Consider the following 20,874-nt stretch of genomic DNA (forward strand, 5'->3'; position numbering starts at 1 on the left):
TCTTGTTTTTTTGCTTTTTTCTGATTACTGATTCTAGTGTGGAAATGACAGATTTTATAGCTCTTCTCACACTCTATGTTTATCTGTTGCTATTTGGCTCTTCCTTCTAAAACAGGAAATGCATTGAGGGAGACACTGTGCCTATCTCATTAACTATCACATCCCTAGAAACTAGCACAAAGCTAGCAGATAGTAGGGCTGCAATAAATACGTACTGAGTATAGGCATGAATTGGCCCTAAATAGCCATTGGTGATGATAATCCACATAATGCACATAATCAGTATATAGTAAGATGCTACATTTCTATTCATTGTGACAAGAAAACACATTATCCAAAAGCAACTTTCAGCCATTTGTCTTTATGTTGTAGAGAGATGGGAGCAGGACACAAACCTTGTTCACCTAGCTTGGAACTGCTCTCTGGTCTGCCAGGGATCTGCCAATCTTACCATGATATTAAAATGAAAGTTTTGCATAAGTTCAATTACTGAAAGTCTATAAGGGGTTTATGAGGCTTAACGCATATCTGGTTCCTGGTCACAGTCAAAGGCCAATGAATGGTCAATAAAATCTGCAAAAGTTTTCCATTATTCTTGACAGATTTCTCTGTAAGATGACAGAGTGTAACAAGGATCAATAGAGGAACAGCTATTCCTGTAGGTCTCTTGTACTGGATATAATATAGTGCAATAAAGGAGGGTGGGGAGAAGTTTTGTTGATATATTCGCTTGTGCTTTGGGGTAAACAGAAGAACACTTCTTGAGAATTCGATAGACTGCACTTTGCATCCTTCCAGTAGAACCTGATTCAATGAGTGTGTGGCTGAGATGATCATACCAGGAGAGTTTTTTTTTTTTCAAAGGGGTTGCATATTGGTGAGCATTGGAGCTCCAGAATCTAGAACCTGCTTGGCTCTTGAGACAACGATTCTTTACCTAGTGTTTTATGAAGTTTTAAGATTTAAAATCAAATGGGTTAAATGAAGAGCAGAGAAGGTTGAGAGGGAGCTGTTTGTGGTTTGCAATAAGACCTAGAGTCTTTCTTTGCCTTAGACGGCATCTTTGCAACACTTGAAATAGATGAGTATTCTGTCCTTTCAGAAAAGCACATTCCAGATGTTTGCCAGCACCTCTTGTTTTCCTCCAACTCCTCCAATTGCTCCCTCTTACTCTTTTTTTTTTTTTTTTTAAAAGATTTATTTTTATTTATTTAATTCCCCTCCCCTCCCCCGGTTGTCTGTTTTCTGTGTCTTTTTGCTGCATCTTGTTTCTTTGTCCACTTCTGTTGTCGTCAGTGGCATGGGAAGTGTGGGCGGCGCCATTCCTCGGCAGGCTGCTCCCTCCTTCGCGCTGGGCGGCTCTCCTTACGGGGTGCACTCCTTGCGCGTGGGGCTCCCCTACGCGGGGGACACCCCTGTGTGGCAGGGCACTCCTTGCGCGCATCAGCACTGCGCATGGCCAGCTCCACACGGGTCAAGGAGGCCCGGGGCTTGAACCGCGGGCCTCCCATGTGGTAGACGGACGCCCTAACCACTGGGCCAAAGTCCGTTTCCCCCTCTTACTCTTTTGTGAACACCTCTTCCACTGTCTTCTCTTGCACGCTGGGCTTCCTTAGAGCTCTGCTCTAGTTTGTCTTCTCACTCAACACACCATTCCCGTGACCTGCCCTCTATGCCTTTCCCCCTGCAGGCTCTCAATCTCTGCTTATTCCAAATCTCCTTCCTGTGCTTCAGATATGTATACACACACATACACACACACACACACGTATGTATTTTTTGTGGATTCTAACTCTTGAGCTTTTTTTCTCATATATGTGGAGTCCAGATCTTATTTGACTTATATTTTCTTCCCCTGGCTCTAAGGGGTGCCAGTTCCTCTTCAGTATTTTCCAGGGTAAAAGTAGCAATTGCAAGTATCCACCAGTGAAGTGAGAGGACACCTGTTCTAACTGAAATAGCATGGACACCAGCTAGGAGAGTCTTGTCTCGAGGAGAACTGTCAGTCAGACTCCTGACCGTCAGAATCTTGTTCAGCACTCCTGCTCCTTGCCACAGCTGTCCAGTTGTAAGTGGCCCTCTACGGCATTTCTAGGGTATGGCCTAGTCTGGGATCTCAGTGTCTCAGTTTCCAAGGGAGTGTGACATTGGGAGCTACAATCCTCAAACCTGGAAAGTTCCACTCTTTTGGGGATGGTGGTGAGTTTTATCTTTTCTGTGGAACTAAAAGGCTGCTACACAACTTGTCCTAGAATCCATATAAGTCATTGGTCATTCTGGACATGAGAAGAAATTATTATTTCAATTTCTAACAAGTTAAGTGGGGGTGGGAAAGTCAACTAATGGTTGGACTTTAGTGATTAGGAAAAGTTTGGGAAAAGCTGCTGTCATACAATGATTGGTGTCACTACTAGGCTTGTTTGCGGGGATTTAAAAATACCAAAGAATAGAAGATTTATGGAAATAATATACTTCCTTTTTTTGTTTTTTGTTTTTTTGTACTGGATATAATATAGTGGAATAAAGTATGTGGGAAGTTAGCACTCAACCATTGAGCCACACTGGCTTCCCTGAGTTGGCTTTTTTGGTTTGTTTGTTTTGCTTGTAGTTTGTTCTCGTTTTTCTCAGGAGGCACTGGGAACCTGGGAACTGAAACTGGGACCTCCCATGTGGGAGGCAGGTGCTCAGCTGCTTGAGCCACATCCACCCCCATTGCTCTTTCAGTTGTTTTCTTTCCTGAAATATTTCCCATTGTTTGTTTAGACTTAGAAAATGTTTTATTCCCTCAGTTACAAAGGCAGTAGATCTGCCATCCCAGCAGATACCAAGGATTTGAATGAGTGAGTGGATTGTGTGCTAAACATTTTTAACAGGTTCCATGTCCTACTGTAAATGCATCTTAGCAACTCACTCTTAGTAACAACTCACTCTTAGTAATTCCAAGATGGAATTCACAACCTCACCCAGAAACCTACTTCTCCCTTCCTTTATTCTACAAATTGCCTGAGGAATGGATTCTAAACTGTAGGTAATTTTCTGGAGGCATGGCTGTTGTATTCTACCATCAGATTGCTTTAGATTGCAACTAATTATAGAATCTCTAGGGAAGCGGACTTGACCCAATGAATAGGGTGTCCGCCTACCACATGGGAGGTCCGTGGTTCAAACCCTGGGCCTCCTTGACCTGTGTGGAGCTGGCCCATGCACAGTGCTGATGAGTGCAAGGAGTGCCCTGCCACACAGGGGTGTCCCCTGAGTAGGGGAGCCCCATGCACAAGGAGTGCACCTTGTAAGGAGAGCCACCCAGCATGGAAGAAAGTGCAGCCTGCCCAGGAATGGCGCTGCACACACGGAGAGCTGACATAACAAGATGGCGCAACAAAAAGAAACACAGACTCCTCATGCCACTTCTAAGGATAGATGTGGTCACAGAAGAACACACAGCAAATGGACACAGAGAGCAGACAAGTGGGGGGGGGTAGGGGGAAGGGGAGAGAAATAAATTAAAAAAAAAAAAGAATCTCCAGCTTGGAAGAACTGGGAAGGATCTTAGAGATTATTTAATTCAATCCTATCAGTTTGCAAAGGAAATCCCTTAAAACCAGAGAAGGCCAAGTTCTCCCTCCCCTCTTTTCAATTCTGTTTCACTCTCAGCATAAATGTCTTCACTCAACTAAAAGTACATAGGAATTCTATCATCCATTTCATTCAATTCATGTTCTAAAAACTTTATAACAAATGCAAAGTCTAACAGATTTAAACTACAGTGGAAGATTTTGCCAGTAGTTGCTGGGATATAATACAGGACCTACTGAAGCATTGCTTTTAAGTTATGTAAAATAAATTTCTTTTTTACTTTACTGTCTTTATAAATTGTGCATTCCTTATAGGAATCATCACCACCACCATCACCACCACCATCATCACAATTGGCAACATTGTGCTATACCAGTGGTTCTCAAAGCGTTTTCCTGAACCAGCAGTCTCAGCATCACCTGGGAACTTGTTAGAAATGCAAATTCTCAGGATCCATGGCAGATCTACTGAATCAGAAATTCTTGGAGTGAGGCCCAGATATCTGTGTTTTAACAAGCCCTCCGTTGTGATAGACTGTGTCAAGGGCTTTTGATATATTATCTTGTTTATTCCTTGGAATAACCCTCCATTATTACCTTCATTTTGAGAAAAGTAAGAAGTAGCAAGGTTAAGCAATGCTCAGGGCCACACGGCTAGTGAAGAGTGTGGTTTGACCCCAGTCTGCAATAATTTTGCTGCACATGTGACATTGTCTATGAAGTCAATATCTGTGACTCTGCTTATCCTAACAAATTCTCAGATCTTTAAAAAGAAGAGTAGTAAATCCATCAACAACCATCCTCCCACCTATGTTATGCAACTGAAATTTATTTTTACTCAGCTCCATTCCCTGCAGTCTATAGCTAGTGTGGGGGGCTTGAGGTGGTGGCATGACTTCAAATCTTGCCTCATCTTCCCTTGAAGTTGAGCCAAAGATGACTTCCTGGGCAAGCCTGTGGTCAGTGAGTTTTGTGGCCAACAGAAAAGGAGTAGACAGAGGGGGTTGAGGCTGAGACCAACGGCAAAATACTTGCTGAGTCGGGAAAGAGGGAATGAAGAAGGAAGAAGGCCAAAAGAGAAAATAAGTAAATAAGCAGGGATGTCTATTCTGTGAAACAGATGCTATGACACCTTTATTACTGATGAGCAGATCAAAACCCAGGGAAATGACATGACATGTGTAACTGGTAAACAGTTGATCTGGGATTTAACATTTATGCTTTTGACTCTAAGTGCTTATTCCACTATTGTGCAACTGGAGCAACTGGGAATGAAAAACAGCAATCTTGTGTGATGAAGAAATACCCATGGGTTGATCTTCCTTTTCTTGGGATTCGTAGTGACCTTCAGGGGGTTAACAAACCCATTGGATTTAAATACAAAATTTTGGTGTATGTGTACTAATGATATGTGTGTATGTGTAGGCAGGTGGTTTCCTATTCTCTGTATGGCTGCTGTGGCAGATTGCATTGTGTTTCCAAAGATGGCTGCACGCACACACACACACACCCACTCTTCTTACCCTGTGACCACAGACCTCCTATCAAGAGGTGGGGTCTACGTTCTCTCCCAATAGTGTATGGTGCAAACGATGTCACGTGACTTCCCAGGCTAGGTCATAAAGAGGATGTAGCTTCTGCACCCTCCTTCCCATGCCCCAGCTAACTTGCCCTTGTAACCCCGACATCATGCTGTGAGGAAGCGAAATCTACCGCATGTGGAGGGTCTACAGGAGAGGAACTGCCCCCAGTTAACAGTCAGCATCAATTCTAAGACGTGTGAGCAAAGGAACTGCAGGTGCCCAGCCTCCAACCTTCGAGAATGAGACCCCAGAGATGGTGCAGCAGAATCAAGCCAGCCTTGCTGTGCCCTCTTTGAATTCTGACCCACCTGACCCAAGAGCATAAGAAATGGTGATTTTAGGCTGCTCTTTTGGAGTGACTTGTTGTGCAGTCAACCTCACAACTGGACCACCCCTTCCAATTTTTTTCTTTTCCCTGCCACCCACCCAGATATTCTAAAATGTTGATGTGGCCATTTCACTCCTCAGCTTCAGACCCTGCTGTGTGCTTCTGCTGGCACTAGGTAAAGGTTTGCCAAAAACCCTCTGCCTATTTCCCATTCTCATAGCTTGTACCCTTTCTGGCCCTACAACTCAAATATACTTAAGGAACTGTTTAGAGTTCCATGAAACCATTAGTTCCCCAAACCATACCTGAAAGATAGTCTACCTGACTATGAAGAGGTTTTTACAGGCTCACAGCAAAAAAAGGTGAAAAAGTAGAATTTATGTGGCAAGGTTTTCTTAAAGGTAAATCTGTTAAATTTTTAGAATTATTTGCCCCCAGCATTTATTTCTACTAAAATTATATCTTTCATACTTCTCTGTGCAAAAATGTCCTTTCCTTAAGGAATAGTTTCTTTTTTTTTTTTCCTGCTGTTGTTTTTTTGTTGTTAAAGTCCTTCCTAGGCAAAATTAAAAGTTGGTCACTAAATGCTAGTCCCCCAATTAAAAAAAAAAAATCAACCCAAAACAAATTCTTGTAGTTGAAATGAAAGTCTGGGCACCACTGACCCACATAGTGAAGTCCAGACCACTTAGCATGGCATTAAATGGTTGGTGCTGTAATAGCTGGATCCTATTCTAATTGTATGATAATTGGGCCCACCCACTATGTGATTCAAAGCTATGCCTCTCAGGTAAGTTATGAACTTCTGAGAAAATTAGATGCTCAATAGAGCATTATTTCTTTGGGAAAATGTGTTTTAAGATTTAAACTATTGACTTAGGTTAATTTTTAAAACAGCCTACTTTGAAGAGAGGCATTGCTAGTTCATAAATAATGAACACAAACCATATATGCACTCAGACAACTTACACATGGAGTCATTCCCAATTACGTAGGAAATTCATACACCCACATGGGTACACAGACACACACAAACATGCACAAACACGCACAGACACACATGGCTGGAAAGAGAACTCCAACGAGAGATTCCGTGAGGTCCTGGTGCTGAGCTGGGCTTCCCGTGCTCATCCAACTGTGTGGCGCTCCATCAATCTCTGCATCTCTGCTTTGGGGAGCTCTTTTCCCCAAAGTCCTTGAAATGAATTTGCAGCCTGATATTTGAGAAAGGGCCAGTGTGGGCCCTGCTGACATAACTCATCCATGCCCTTGACATACCCTCTTTGGAACTGTACCTGGAGCTGCCCACCCCCAGTGCTAGCCCATCAGCATTCCTGATAATAGTTCACTTCGGGTTGGTTGACCTCTGTCTCTTCTAGTTGCCTGGTGTTTGGTGATTCAAAGAGTGATAAATAAACATTGGATTCATAATCACAGCATGCATGATTAGGAACACGTTCAAAAGATTTCAATTCCATTTGCATTTAGGCCTGGTTAACCCGAGGGGCAGGCATGTGAATCTTCACACAATACAGATTGATTACTGGCTCTTTTAATTTTTCTTCCTTCAGATGACAAGCCCCAGCAGCCTGGAATTTGTCAATTTAGGATAGCACCCAAGGAACACAACTAGCTGGCTGTAGAGAAAAGAATTAACTTGGAATAAATACATTACTTCTGTGTGGAGACGGAACATAAAATTACACCCCAAGGAAAGGCACAGCCTATAACCTACTGCACTCCTGAGATAGCTCCGTGCTGCTATTAACTTTATTAATGAGGGTTGGGATGTTCTTAGCAGAGAAGCTGGCCCGTCACTTCCACCCAGACCTATTGTTTAATAGGATCAGTGGACATTTACCACCATGGATGATTAATTAGGAGAGACTTTATCAGTGTAAGGATTGGGACTGGGGAAGCAGGTGGAGATGTTTTCCCTTGACCTCATAATCCTTCATCTGTCTTCCTTGTGGTGGGGTTTTATTACTGAAAGTGCACAAGGATCCATGGCCCACCCTTGGAAATGTCGAGGAATCTGGGGATGTTGCTGTGATACCCATGGAAGACCTGAGGAATTTCATCCAGGTGTGAGGCTGCAGAGGTGTTTATTACATCACGTTACTTGCATTTTTCAAAGGCAGACACCAGGTCTTCGATAATCCATTACCTGACAAATGTTATGGCACACATCAGGAGATTAGAAAATGTTTATTCAAAGAATGGGCTTTATAGACAATAATAGATGCACCCAAGTAGAATGGGCTGTTCATGTGGTGATGAATTTCTTGCTGTTGTTTGGGCAAAAGTGGTAGAGGCTGTTTGATTGCAGGAAGAGGGACGAGGATGGGCTCTGTGATAGTTTTTTCCTCATTGCTCCTCCCCATCACCTTATGTTCTCCTGGTTCCTCCTCTTCCATCTGGTCTATCAGAACAAACTTTGGACTACTCTGCCCATCCACTGGCATGCATACCCTTCCTCGACTTCTTGATTTTCACTAAATGAGGTTAACACTATCCCCAGGGTGATTGTCTTGGGGCATTGTGGCCATCCTCAACGTGCAACACACATAACCATTGACTGTAATAATATTGTGATCATGACCCCTTAGTCTCTTTCACAACAGCTCTGGAGAGAAGTTATATTCAAGGAGCCTTGCTTGCCTGGAGGGTCTGAAATTCACCTTTTTCTCCAAATAGTCTAAAACACTTTCAAGCCAGAGTATCAGGTTGCTGAGCACCCGGATATTTGTACTGGGTCCCTATAGATCTGCTTCTATGGAGTTGCCTTTTGGTAGTTTATATTGAGGTTCTGATAAGAAACAGCTCTATGAAGCTTATAATTATGTCCATTTAATTGATGCTGTAAAAGGGTATTTATTATATTATACATTGTCTTTTTTTATGGAGGCTCCTGGGAGCAATTTCCATCGGTTTCAGTACCAGGAAAGATTGGATTATGAACAAAGAATAGAACCTCTACCTTTGTGAGGGTACATAAACTTTCATATGTATTCTTTCTCTGTGTGTGTGTGCGCATTTGCACACATGCTTATTTCAGTAAATTCCCCAACCAGTTTAAAGAACAGGTCCTGATTCTATCCTTCCTTTTAGAGCAATCTTATGTGTATATTCTTTGAAGAACTTTCTCACCTTCTACTAGGCAGTTAGAAACTCCTGCCACTGGGCCTCCAGATAACTTTGTTCTTTACATTTGCCTATTGAGTTTGGGGATATATGTGTCCATAGCTGTCACCACCACTCACCTGAGAGCTTAGGAATGCCAGTGAGTAGGCCTTTTTTGTAGGTCCCAGAACCTAACAAGGTAGACTGCCATTCAGAAATTTTAACTAATCTGCCTTAGCTCCATCTAACTGGTGGACTCTCAAGTATGTCTATGTGTGATTTTATGATAGTGCATTGAAAGAGGGATAGGCATTTTCAGACAGAGATGGGTTCATCTGTTATTGAAAGCCTTGTAATTCTGTTTCTTCTTTCTTCCACACAGAGTTCAGAAATCTCTTTTCTAGCAGTGTATGTGTGTCTCTTTGTGTGTGAGAGAAAGATTGATTGATTAATCAAGATATGCCTCAGTTGCTAAATGGGAAGAAGACCAAAGGTCTTTTAACTTCTAAGTCAGTTTTGACCCACAAGATTACAACGCTTCTGCTTTGTAGAATAAGGTGCTCTCTTGTATTATTTTAAAAATAACTCCATGACCGGGTCATTCTCGTTTTTGGATTTTGGAGCAGGTCTATTGGAGATAAAAGCGTGCCTCTGAGGTTTGCTTTCTAAAACACAGCTGTTTCAGATTTTTTTTTTTTTTTTTTTTTTTTTTGCTGATTTGGTTTTAATTCTACTCCTTCTTTAACCACTTCCTGTTTCTTTTCTAGGAGCAATACAAAGTTCAGACACTTTCTGAAGTTGTGTTTTGGTGACCATGGCAGTTTCAGAGAGCCGACCGTGTCCCTTTCTTCAAACTGCTGATGCATGGTGATGGTGCAGTTTCTAGTCCTCTCTGTGGACTCTTGATGCCCCACCATAGAGTGGTCCATTGCCACCCTGAGACCATGGAAGTTCTGCTCACCAAGTTTCAACAGCACCACTAAGTGGCAATGAAAACTAATGGGCATTACACACTGACCTTTTGCCAAATGGTTTCCCCATTCAGTTATGGACTGCTTTGGACTGCTTAAGCTCCTGGGTTTGGATAATTGAGGAAGGTGACAGTGGGGAAAATTTTGGATTTCTTGCCAATGTATTATAGAAAGATCAAGACATTAATTTGAGTTGAAAAACATAACAGGTACAATTTTTGATCTTCTAAAAATGAAACAGTTCATTCTGGTTACTCCTGTTTCTTTCTTTAACCTGGGTAATCTTACTTAATGAGTCCTCAGTGATAAGATATTGCAAAACTGTAGTACAGTATCACAACTGGGATATTGACATGGATACAATCCACCAATCTTACTCAGATTTCCCTCATTTCACTTGAATTCGTTTGATTGCATGTGTTTTTAATTCCATGCAACTTTATCACATGTAGGCTTCTCTATCTACCACCACAGTCAAGATACGGAGCAGTTCCTTCTCCACAGGATCACTAACGTTACCCTTTTATAATCATACCTACTTCCCTCCTATCTCCCATTCTTACATTGCCCTCCATTCTTAATCCCTGGCAACCACTAATCTGTTCTTCATTTCTATAATTTTGTCAGTTCAGGGATGCTACATAAATGCAATCATATGGTATGTAGTCCACTCTCACAACTCTTATTCAGCTTAGGGCTGAAAGTTCTAGCCATGGCATTTAGGCAAGGAAAAGAAAGAAAGGAATATAGATTGGAAAGGAAGAAATGTAACTGTCTCTATTTGCAGATGACTTGGTTATATACATAGAAAATCCAAAAGGAATCTGCAAAACCCCTCCTCTAAAACACAAAGAAACCCAACCACCTAAGAACTTAAAGTGAATTCAGCATAATCACAGGATAAGAGATAAACATGCAAAAATTCAGTCATATTTCTCTAAGCAGGCAAAAAACATGTGGAAACCAAAATTAAAAAACAAAGTCACTCTAAATCACTCTAAAAATGAAATACTCAGGTATAAATTCAACAAAACATGTACAAGATTTGTATGCTGAAAAATGGCAAAATGGTGATGAAAGAAATTTAAAAAGACTAAAATAAATGGACAAACATCCATGTTTGTAGATTAGAAAGCCTTAGTAAAGATATAAATTCTCCCTAAAGTGATTCCATTATGGTCAGAAAGCATACTTTGTATAATTTCAGTTCTTTTAAATTTGTTAATTTTTCTTTTATGAACCAGGATATGTTCTATCTTCATGAATATTCTAAGGGTGTTTGAAAATAATGTGTGCTGCTCTTGGGCATAGTATTCTGTAATATGTGAATTAGATTCTGTTGGTTGATGGAGTTGCTCAGTTCTTCTATATCTTTATTAATTTTCTTTCTAGCAGTTCTGTCAATTTCTGAGAGTGGACTATTTATGACCCCAAGCACAATTATGAACTTGTCTATGTGTCCTTTCAGCAGTGTCAAATTTAGTTTAATTTATTTTGGAGCTCTGTTGTTCAGTCCATATGCATACAGGATTGCTTTATCTTCTTGGTAGATAGATTTTTTTCACTGTGCAATATTATTCTTTCTCCCTAGTAATATTCTTTGCTCTGAATTCATTATGTTAATATAGCCACTACTGCTTTCTTTTGGATCAATGATAGCATGATATATCTTTTTTCATTCTTTTATTTTCAACTTACATATGTTGTTGTGTTGGTGAGATTTTTGTATATAGCATGTAGTTGGCTCTTTTTAAAAATCCACACTGTCATTCTCTGTCTTTTAATTGGTGTATTTAGACCATTTATTTCTAAGGAAATTAATGATATATTAATATATCATTTTATTATTTGTTTTCAATTTTTTCCTTTGTTTCTCATTCTCTGTTTCTTTTTCTTGCCTTCCTATGGGTTACTTGAACATTTTTATGATTCTATAATATCTTTTTTTTTCCTTATAGGCTTATGTATATCTCATTGTATAGTTTTCCTAGTAGTTGCTTTAGGTATTACAATGCACATACATACATTATATATGTACTTTGTATATTTTACTATGTCAAATCAAGAATTGAAACATAATTTCCATTTAGAGCCCTTTTCCCACTTTAAAAATATTTTTGTCTTGAGTATTTCCTCTACCTACATTGAGCATCACAAAAGATACTGTAATTTTTGTTTCAGTCATCTGATTTAAGAAACTTAAGAGAAGAATTATAGTATATTACCTCTATTTTCACTCATTTTGTTGTTTTGTGAAGTTCCAAGCCTACTTCTGTTATCATTTCCTTTTTTGTGTGTATGAATTTACTTTAGCCATTCTTTAAAGTAGGTCTGCTAGTAACAAATCTCTTAACTTTCCTTCATCTGAGAATGACTTTATTTACCCTTCATTTCTGAAGGGTAGTTTTACCAGATATCACATTTGTGGTTTATAGTTCTTTCTTTCAACACTTGAAACATGCTGTTCCACTTCTTTTGGCCTCCATGGTTTCAAATGAGAGATTAGTCTTATTTGAATTTGTGTTTCCCCTATAGTTGATGTGTTGCTTCCTTCTGGTCACTTTTATGATTTTTAGTTTTCAGAATTTTAATAATGATTTACCTTGCCATGGATTTCTTTGGGTTAATCCTATTTTGTACTAGCTCAGTTTATGGAATCTATATATTTATGCCTTTCACCTAATCCGGGAACTTTCCAGACATCATTTCTTTGAAAACTTTTCTAGCTCCAGATAATTTTTCCTTTCCTTCTGGGACTCTGATGATATGAATGTTAGATATTTTCTTATTGGTCCACAGGCCTCTGAGACTCTGTTCTTTTTTTTTATATTTCTATTTTCTCTATTATTAAGATTGATTCAAATCTATTGATTTGTCTTAAAGTTTACTGATTCTATCTTCTGCCATCTCCACGTGATATTTATGACTTTACTTAGCAGTGACCAAATTCATTGCCATTTTTTTCTTGTTTTACATTTTCTCATTTTTAAACTTTGTTTTTAAAGAAGTTTTAGATGGCAGAAAAGTTACATTGAAAATATAGGGGATTCCCATATACCACACCCATGCCCCTTCTCACATTTTCCCCTATTAATAACATCTTACATTAGCGTAGTACATTTGTTGCAATTGATGAACAAATGTTGAAGCATTGCTACTAACCATGGTCTGTAGTTTACATTATAGTGTACACTTTGTACCATACAGTTTTATAGGTTTTGATAAAATGCATAATGGCCTCATCCATCATTGCAATATCACACAGAACAATTACAATGCCCTAAAGATACCCTATGTTCTACTTACTATTCCCTTGCCTCAGAACTTCTGATAACCACTCTCTTTATATCAATGTTACATGTTCTTCTGTTACTACAATAACACTAAGTCTACTTTGGTCCATGGCTGCATTCTATCCTTATGTTTGTTCATTCCTCAATCTTGAGGATTATGGGATGGTGATGCCCACACTTCTTCAGACTGAGAGGATGTTTAGATCTTATGGGGCAGATGGAAGGAAATATTTTGCTTGCAGTTGTAGACACTCTTGGTTTTTTGGATGGGAGTTGTCCATCATCATCATTTTGTTAGTTGTCCTGGATGAGTCCAATGAAGTGGAGAGTAGGTGTTGGCTGCAGCTCTGCCGAGATTCAGGACTCAGCCGGTATATGAATGGACCAAAGATTTAAGTCTCTGGGACATATATTTAATGGGTAAAGTGCTAATTATAGGTTCAAATAAAATGGGTAGAAGAATCATGTGTAAGGAAATTGTAAATGATTCTAAATCTGTTATATTGGGGAAATAGGTTGTCATATATTCCGTAAGTCCCACCACTGGGGTGCTGATTGCACAGGGTTGTGTGTCTTATGTGTCTAGAGTCCTTGGGAACACCCTGTTTGAAGCTCATTCTGTTCTTGTTCTGTTGTATCTTATACCCTTAAGTTTCAACACGTCACATATACATATACATACCTGCATCAAACACGTAAAATCCTACCAAAGTGGATTTTTTTAGGCATCTTCAGAATTAGGCTATTAATTATTTTCTCTTTGGTTATTTTCATAGTATCTTTTCTATAATAGTGAAATATCTCTTTGATTTCATGTTAAATTTATCTCTTAGGCCAGTTTTCTTCTTGTCTTCTTTACCATGTCCTTAGTTTTAAGCATCATTTTGGTCTTTTCCATCCCAGACTATCCTCCTCTTAGCCATTAGAGTGTTTTTATAGAGAAATTTCGGTATTATTCTTCACATTTTTTTCCTGCTCCATTTCTCTCTTCTGTCCTGGTTCACCAATTTCACATATGTTTGGACTGCTTGATATTGTCCCACAGGCCTCTGAGGCTCTGATAAGTTTTTCATTTTCTTTCTCTCTTTTGTTCAAATTGGATAAATTTTATGGACTTTTCTGAAAATTCAGTGAATCTTTTGCTATCTCCATTCTGCTCTAAGGCCTATCAAGTTAATTTTTCATTGCAAATACTGGACTTTTCTGTTCTTGAATGTCTATTTTATTCTTTTTTAAAGTTTCCTTTTTTTTTTCTGGCGAGATTCTCTATTTGTTCACTTATTAAGACTGTATTTTACTTTAAGACCTCAAATACATTTATATTAACTGTTTTAAAATTCTTGTTTGCTAATTTTAGCATCCGAATTAGTATATTTTATATTTATTATCCAATTTTTCTCCTTCTTTACATGCCTTATACTTTTTTATTGCTTGTTGGATATTGTGGATGGTTCACTGTAAAAACGTTAGATGATGAGTTCATCCTTTAAAGAGGGTTGAATTTTTTCCTGCAGTTAAATGACTGGTGGCTCCTTTGGTCCTATTGAGTCTTGGCTTTAGGCTTTATTAGATGGATCTAGAATAAGTAGCCCTTACTCTAGAGCAAGGGTTGACAAAATTTTTCTGTAAAGGGACAGTCAATATTTTAGGCTTTGTGGGCACATACAGAATATTAGACCTTTTATAATATTATAGCTTTTATTTTATAACACTTGAAAATGTAAAATCCATCTTACCTTGTGGGCTATATGAAAATAGACCATGAGCCAGATTTGGATATAGATCCTGCTCTAGAGCATAGTCCTTACTTAAAAGGTGTGGCCTTTCCAGGGTGTCAGCTAAATATCTGGGCTATTAATGAGGTCTCTCTACTCCAGCTAGACTGTAATCCTACCACCTAGCACTGGTGAACACCGGTATTTCTGTTCCACTCTGAACTTTTTGGCAACTACTTTCTGCTGAACCTCTTGGAGTCATTCCCAATACTTATGAAGCTGAACTTTAAGCTAAAACCTGCCAGAAACTCCCACTCAGGATTCTGAAGCAACTTCCTTTTACCCACACCTCACATACTCTAGCTGGTTCAACAGCCTTGAACTTCAGTGGTTATCTCTCCAGCTCAGCAAGCCTATCATGCTCTCTACCTCCATGTAGAGTGGTTGGGGGAATTGTCCACAGCTAAAGATCAGAGATGAATTTGGGTCTCCCCTAATGTGTTTCCCTTCTCTCAACTATCAACAGTACCCTCTTGTCTATTTTCCAATTCCTGATTACGATTCCTCATATGTATATGATTATTTATGGTAGGAGAGGAAGTATAGTACTGCTTACTCTCTGGTGGTTGGAGATGGAAATCCACAGTGATATTTTAAAAAATACATTTGACTGTGTCACTTTCATTCTTCAAGGACTTGAATGACTCCTTATCACACAGACATTAAAAATCCAAACTCCTAAGCTTTGTATTCAAGATCCTTCATAATCTGTTTTCTGCTTACCTCTTTTGCCTCATTTTCTGTGATGAATCCTGTGCTCTAGCTACAAAGAACTCATTCTTCAAGATTTTTAGCCAAATGTCAAAGCTTCTGAGATTATTTTCTGAACTCCCCTAGGTAAAGTTAGCTGTTAAACCTCTGTGTTCCCCTAGCAATTTGTACATTCATTAAAACACTTCTCATTTTATGTTTTAATTAATTGTTGCAAGTCGTACAGGTTACAAATTCAGATTCCTTCTCGTCAGTAAGAAATTTGAATGATGTAATCTAGGTTTAAGACAATAGAATGTTGAGGGGACTGTGTTGACCGGTACCATGGATAGCTTGTCTCAGAGGGGGCAGAAGTTGTCAACTTCAGTGTTTGTTGCTATTTGGGAATGCAGACCAAGTGTTGCCAAATCTGATTTTACACGCAGTCACCATGAAAGACATACATAATTTGTGCGGGATAATTACGTGCCTCAGTTTGAAAGTTTTTAATCTATGCCCTAGAAAATGGATTGGGGTAAAACATTCAATGTGATGACCTAGCAGACTGATTACAGTTTTGGAGGAGGTGCAATAATGTTTGCTGCTAAATCTATTGAACATTCTACAGGCCATTGTTGGGAATTTACACTAAGTTCATTTTTTAAAAAAAGATTTATTTATTTATTTATTTATTTATTTATTTATTTATTTATTTCTCTCCCCTTTCCCCCCACCACCCCGTTAAATTCATTTTGATGAGAATTGTTTGTTTGTTTGTATCACGTGATATGCAGATCCATGACACAAACTACCTACTAGTGAGTTTATATAATTTGGGGCAGCCATTCTCAGAACTCTAGCTTGGGTGTACCTTTTCTCCATAACATCCTGTCCAGCCATGAATAGTGCATATATAATACAGAAGAGCTCACCACCTTGTAAGGTGATTCGGTTCATTACAAAGCACTTCAGTTATCTGAGAGGTTTTCAATATATGAAACAAATTCACTTTCCCTATTAAGTACTTTTATTGACACTTTGGAATTCTACAACAGTATCTAATTCCCCTTCCACTTGACGGTGACAATTATTTCAATAAATCTACCCAAAACTCTTCTGATCTTAAGACTTGTGAACTCCCTGCAAATCAGGAACAATTCCTTCTGTTATTTTCCTTTGTCATGGTTTCCAGGGTCATCTCAAACTGATTCTGAGGTATCAGCAACAGCTCATTTGAAATGTGGATATAACACTCTGGGGTTTTATGGTCAGCACAGGATATTAGCATCAAAGTAGTAGAAAGCCACATAACTGTAGACAGTGTAAATGCAGTCCAAGGCTGAATCTGTTGCTCAGTTTTCACATCATGTGTTTGTCACACGGTAAACTTACCATCAACTTTAGCTGTTTCATTTATATTTTTCTTTGCTGTTTCCTGTCCTGTCCTTTCACAGCTGTTTTACAGACTTGTGAAGGAATTTTATATTTCTATCAACTTATTTTATTGTATTAGATCTGGTCCATTCTTTCAACATATTTAAATATTCTTGTCATTTTTAACTCTTTCATTCATTCATTCATTCATTCATTCATTCAACAAGTACATATCAACTGCCTATTGTTGTACTAAGTATTGGAAATACAATAATATGGATACTTGGAAGTTAGTACTAGTTATTTATTGTGTTCACATCACTTCAAGCTTTGTTTCATGTGTGAATGTGATGAGCATATATTAATATGACAAAATGACCAAGTAAGAGTATATCCAGGTATGAAAGGATAATTTGAGTGTTTCATTCTAATTCACCACATTAACAGGTTAAAGGAGAAAACTTATTTTATGATAAAAACTGTAGAAATAGAATTTGAAAAAGTAATTCAAATTTTCTTTTATGTTGAGGAAAAAAAAACCCCAACAACTCTTAGTTATCAGGAAAAGAATTCCTTAACCTTGTAATGAGTATTTTCTTAAAAATGACAGCAGGCATTATAATTAATGTAACACACAGAAGCATTTTCTTTAAGCTTTAGAACAAGGCAGAGATTCCTCTTATCATCACTCTTGTTCAACACTACACTGGAAGTTTCAACCAGCACCATAAAACAGTGTAAAGAAATAAATGGTAAGATGATTGAAAAAGAAGAAATATAAAGTTCATTATTTTTAAACAGTATGATTGTTCATGTAGAAACTCTAAGATAAATCTTCTTATAATCAATTAAAAATAATAAGGGAGATCAGTAAGTTTGCTATATATAAAATCAGTGTATAAAATAAAAACTATTCCTATATGTCATCAACAATTAGACAATAGAATTCAAAATATGTATCATTGATAATAGCAACAGAAACTATGAATGGTTATAATTTAGAAAACTATAATACTTGACTGAAAGTCACAAAAGAAAATCTAAAAGAGATTTATTATGATCATGGAGACTAAGATCTATTGTATAAAGATGTCAGTTCAAAGAACTCCAATTCAGAGGGGATGGCATTGCAACAGAAGTGTTGAGAATGGGTAACGATTGAAGTCAGTTAAACATAGCATCGTGGTTTCAAGAAATCAGCAGTTGAGCCCTCACATGCTAAAATTATATGTTGGCATGAAGAGATGGCCATCATTTGGTGGGATGAAGAGGATAGAGTTAGTGTATAGGACAAGATTCTACTTCCAATAGAAAAATGGAGGAACTAAAAATAATCTCAGATATACGGTTTGTGTAAGTACGATGGGAGTGAAAATAAAGGTTCCTATCCTTTTGCTCCACTGTGTATCAGTCAAGGTCCCAACAGGAAACAGATGGCATACTCAAATGGAGTAGTTGGAGAGAGTCTAATGATCTATTTTTAGGGGCATGAGCAGGGTAAGGGGAGACCAAAAAGGATGGCAAAGCAGCTGGGGACTAGCGATAGCTGTAAGCTATTATAGTCCCTAAACTGAAGAGGCAATAGAGTGGGCTGTGACTGGAACTCAGAGAGAAAGAGAGAGAGAACTGTAACTCTAGGAGGGTCAACAGATTGTAGTTGTGGCCATTGGTAGTGGAACACAGCCACTGCTAAACAATGGCTTAGCAGAAAGGGAGCTGGGGGTCTCAGTGCCTCTTATTGACTGGGTTGGGCAAGGCAGGAGCTGACCTGAGGATAAGTGCCTTGGTGAACACATCTGAAGTCCTGAGTATGTGCCTTGTTAGTTTAACTGTGTATTCTGTACAGCGAAGTAGGACCTTTTGTAGTCTCATTTTACCGCGTACCAATGTACCCAGGTAGCTGCAATGAGTAGGAGCCACTGAATTGGATGTACACTTCACCCTCATTCCATTGTCCTACTTACTGTTGAGACAGGCACAGGGTGAAATGGAACTTTTTGCTTGAATTGTCTTCATTTGGATCTCAACTCCATTGTTAAAAAAATATTTATTGAGTGCCTGCTGTGCACCAGACACTGTGAGGGCCCAATGGGAATACAGTAATGAAAAAGACAGTCCTTGCATTTGAGAGCTTCCAGCTTGGGAAAAGAAAGAAACAAGTTCATGAGAAGCTACAAGGCCAGACTGAATTTGTTGTCTTATTCCCCACCTGGCATTTTCAAACTTCTTCCCTTTGAGAACAATATGGCTGTTCTCCTACTTGTGTTTGAGTCTTGAGTCTCTTGGCAGACCTTAAGGTAGGGGGACTGTGATTCTAGGATTCAGGGAATTGGAAGCAATAATGGGAAGGGGGGGTTAAATTACAGCATCTTGGTGGTTACCAGGAGACAGCATCCTGATCAAAATTTGGGCTCACTTCGTTCAGTCTCCACACAGAGATGCTTCATACAGAGAAGTATATGAATATATCTGGGGAACTGTGCAGATTTGTAAAGTGTGGTAAGTGTAATCCCTGCACCTCAGCTTGAGGACATGCAGCTTACTGCATATAACTCTTACAGTTACAGAGTCAGGCAGTGACTTGTCAGAGACTGCAGTGTTGCCTTCTGCATTACTTTCATAGCAACAGAATCCTATCCATTTTGAAAGAAAGGAAGTGCCAAGAGACAGAGTGGATTTTTTTTTTTTTTGGTGGGTGGGATGCCTTTGCAGTGAGCACTGGCCTCCCTCAATCTCTGTTGAAGGAGGTTAAACATTAGCCCCAAGAGCTAGAGATGCTGAGTGGGGATTCTCTCCCAGAATCCACTGGCTGCAACCGAGTTCCCTTAGCTACTTCTACTCCCCTAATATTCTTCTGTCCTACCAGTTTGGGAATTGAGGACTTAAGCAGAAAAGTCCAACCAGTTGCAGGACTCCTCCCAAATCAAGTAAGTGGTATATGGAAGCTTAAGCAAGCACATAGTAGTCAAGTCTGATATTAACTATTTTATTTTATTATTTTATTACTTATTTTACCATAAACTAAGTACTAGTGTGTCTAAGCTGAGACAGGGTCCCTTACAAGACTCCTGAATTCCAGCCTGTCCTTAACTTTCCCTCTTGATGTAGTCCAGAATCCCCCCAAAATGGCCCCCAAGACAGCCTTAAAAGGAGTTTGGAAGACAAAAAGAAGGGGTTTCTGTGGTCAGAAAAGTTCAGGGGACATTGAACATGATCTTTCCCTTTTAAGGGATCGAAATGCTAATTTGTATATTAGAAGCTGTGAGAAGTCTTGGAGTTAACAAAAAGGAAGAAAAACCCACTTTTTGATTAAACCCACATTTGACACATTTATTTGCAGAAAACCATAACTTGCAGGGTTGTCAGGCACACAGTAAGTGTTCAATAAATGTCAGCTTCTGGTGGCTACTGAAGGTCTGTTGTGAACCCTAAAGCTTTTAGGAGTGGGAGCCGGGAGAGCCAGACCCCACATCTCTGAGCCTCTGTAGAAACCGCCCAGCGGTTCTTCAAGGAGCACCCAGGCTGCAGCCCTGAGCCGGGCTTTGTGGGCCAGAGCAGATGGGAAGCAAGCTTGACGCTGTGCTTTAAAGACTGCTTTCCACAGATGCCACCCAGGCTCCAGATCCCAGAAGCACAAGCAGACATTTGCCTCTGTTTTTCCACTGTTGACTCCAGTAGTCCCAAACCTGGGGTCTGGGGATTCCTGTCTGGGCTCTGCTGGTAATGGGTTGTGTGACCTTGGGGCACTTATGCAACCTCCCAGGTCCTATTTCCTCAGCTGTAAAATGAGGCACTTGCATTGGGTAGTCTCAGTGGGCCTTCCAGCTCTGCGTCTCTGTGCATTTTGCAAGCACAAGGTTGTGTGTGCCTGCTCCATACCGCCACACCCTTGTCTTGCCCACGGAGGAGCTTGGGCTTCAGGAAAATGGGATTTTCTGCAGAATGGATGGATGCGGGACAATTTAAGCTGAAGTTCCAGTCCTTACCTGCGCTTGCACCTTGCTGCATTCACTCTGAAGCTGAAGTATGCTCATTGTCAACCATCCGGTAGAAGCATCCAGATGGGAAGCTGGCCATAGGGAAGCCAGAGCCCAGGCCTTCAGGAAAAGTGAAAGAACAAGGTCTGGTTTGAATTGTAGCACTCACAGCTTAACCTCACTTG

At 39.5% G+C, this 20,874-nt stretch overlaps 1 long non-coding RNA gene across 1 annotated transcript in view; it reads left to right on the forward strand.

Moving 5' to 3' along the window:
• Positions 1-9,818, forward strand: part of LOC105745062 (uncharacterized) — a 32,691-nt gene extending 22,873 nt beyond the window's left edge. The window contains exon 5 of the long non-coding RNA XR_001117929.4: positions 9,377-9,818. This is a non-coding gene — a long non-coding RNA (uncharacterized lncRNA). The remainder of the gene's footprint in view (positions 1-9,376) is intronic.
• Positions 9,819-20,874: the final 11,056 nt, after the last annotated feature.

The sequence above is a fragment of the Dasypus novemcinctus genome, chromosome 24 (genome assembly GCF_030445035.2).
Source record: "Dasypus novemcinctus isolate mDasNov1 chromosome 24, mDasNov1.1.hap2, whole genome shotgun sequence".
NCBI lineage: Eukaryota > Metazoa > Chordata > Mammalia > Cingulata > Dasypodidae > Dasypus > Dasypus novemcinctus.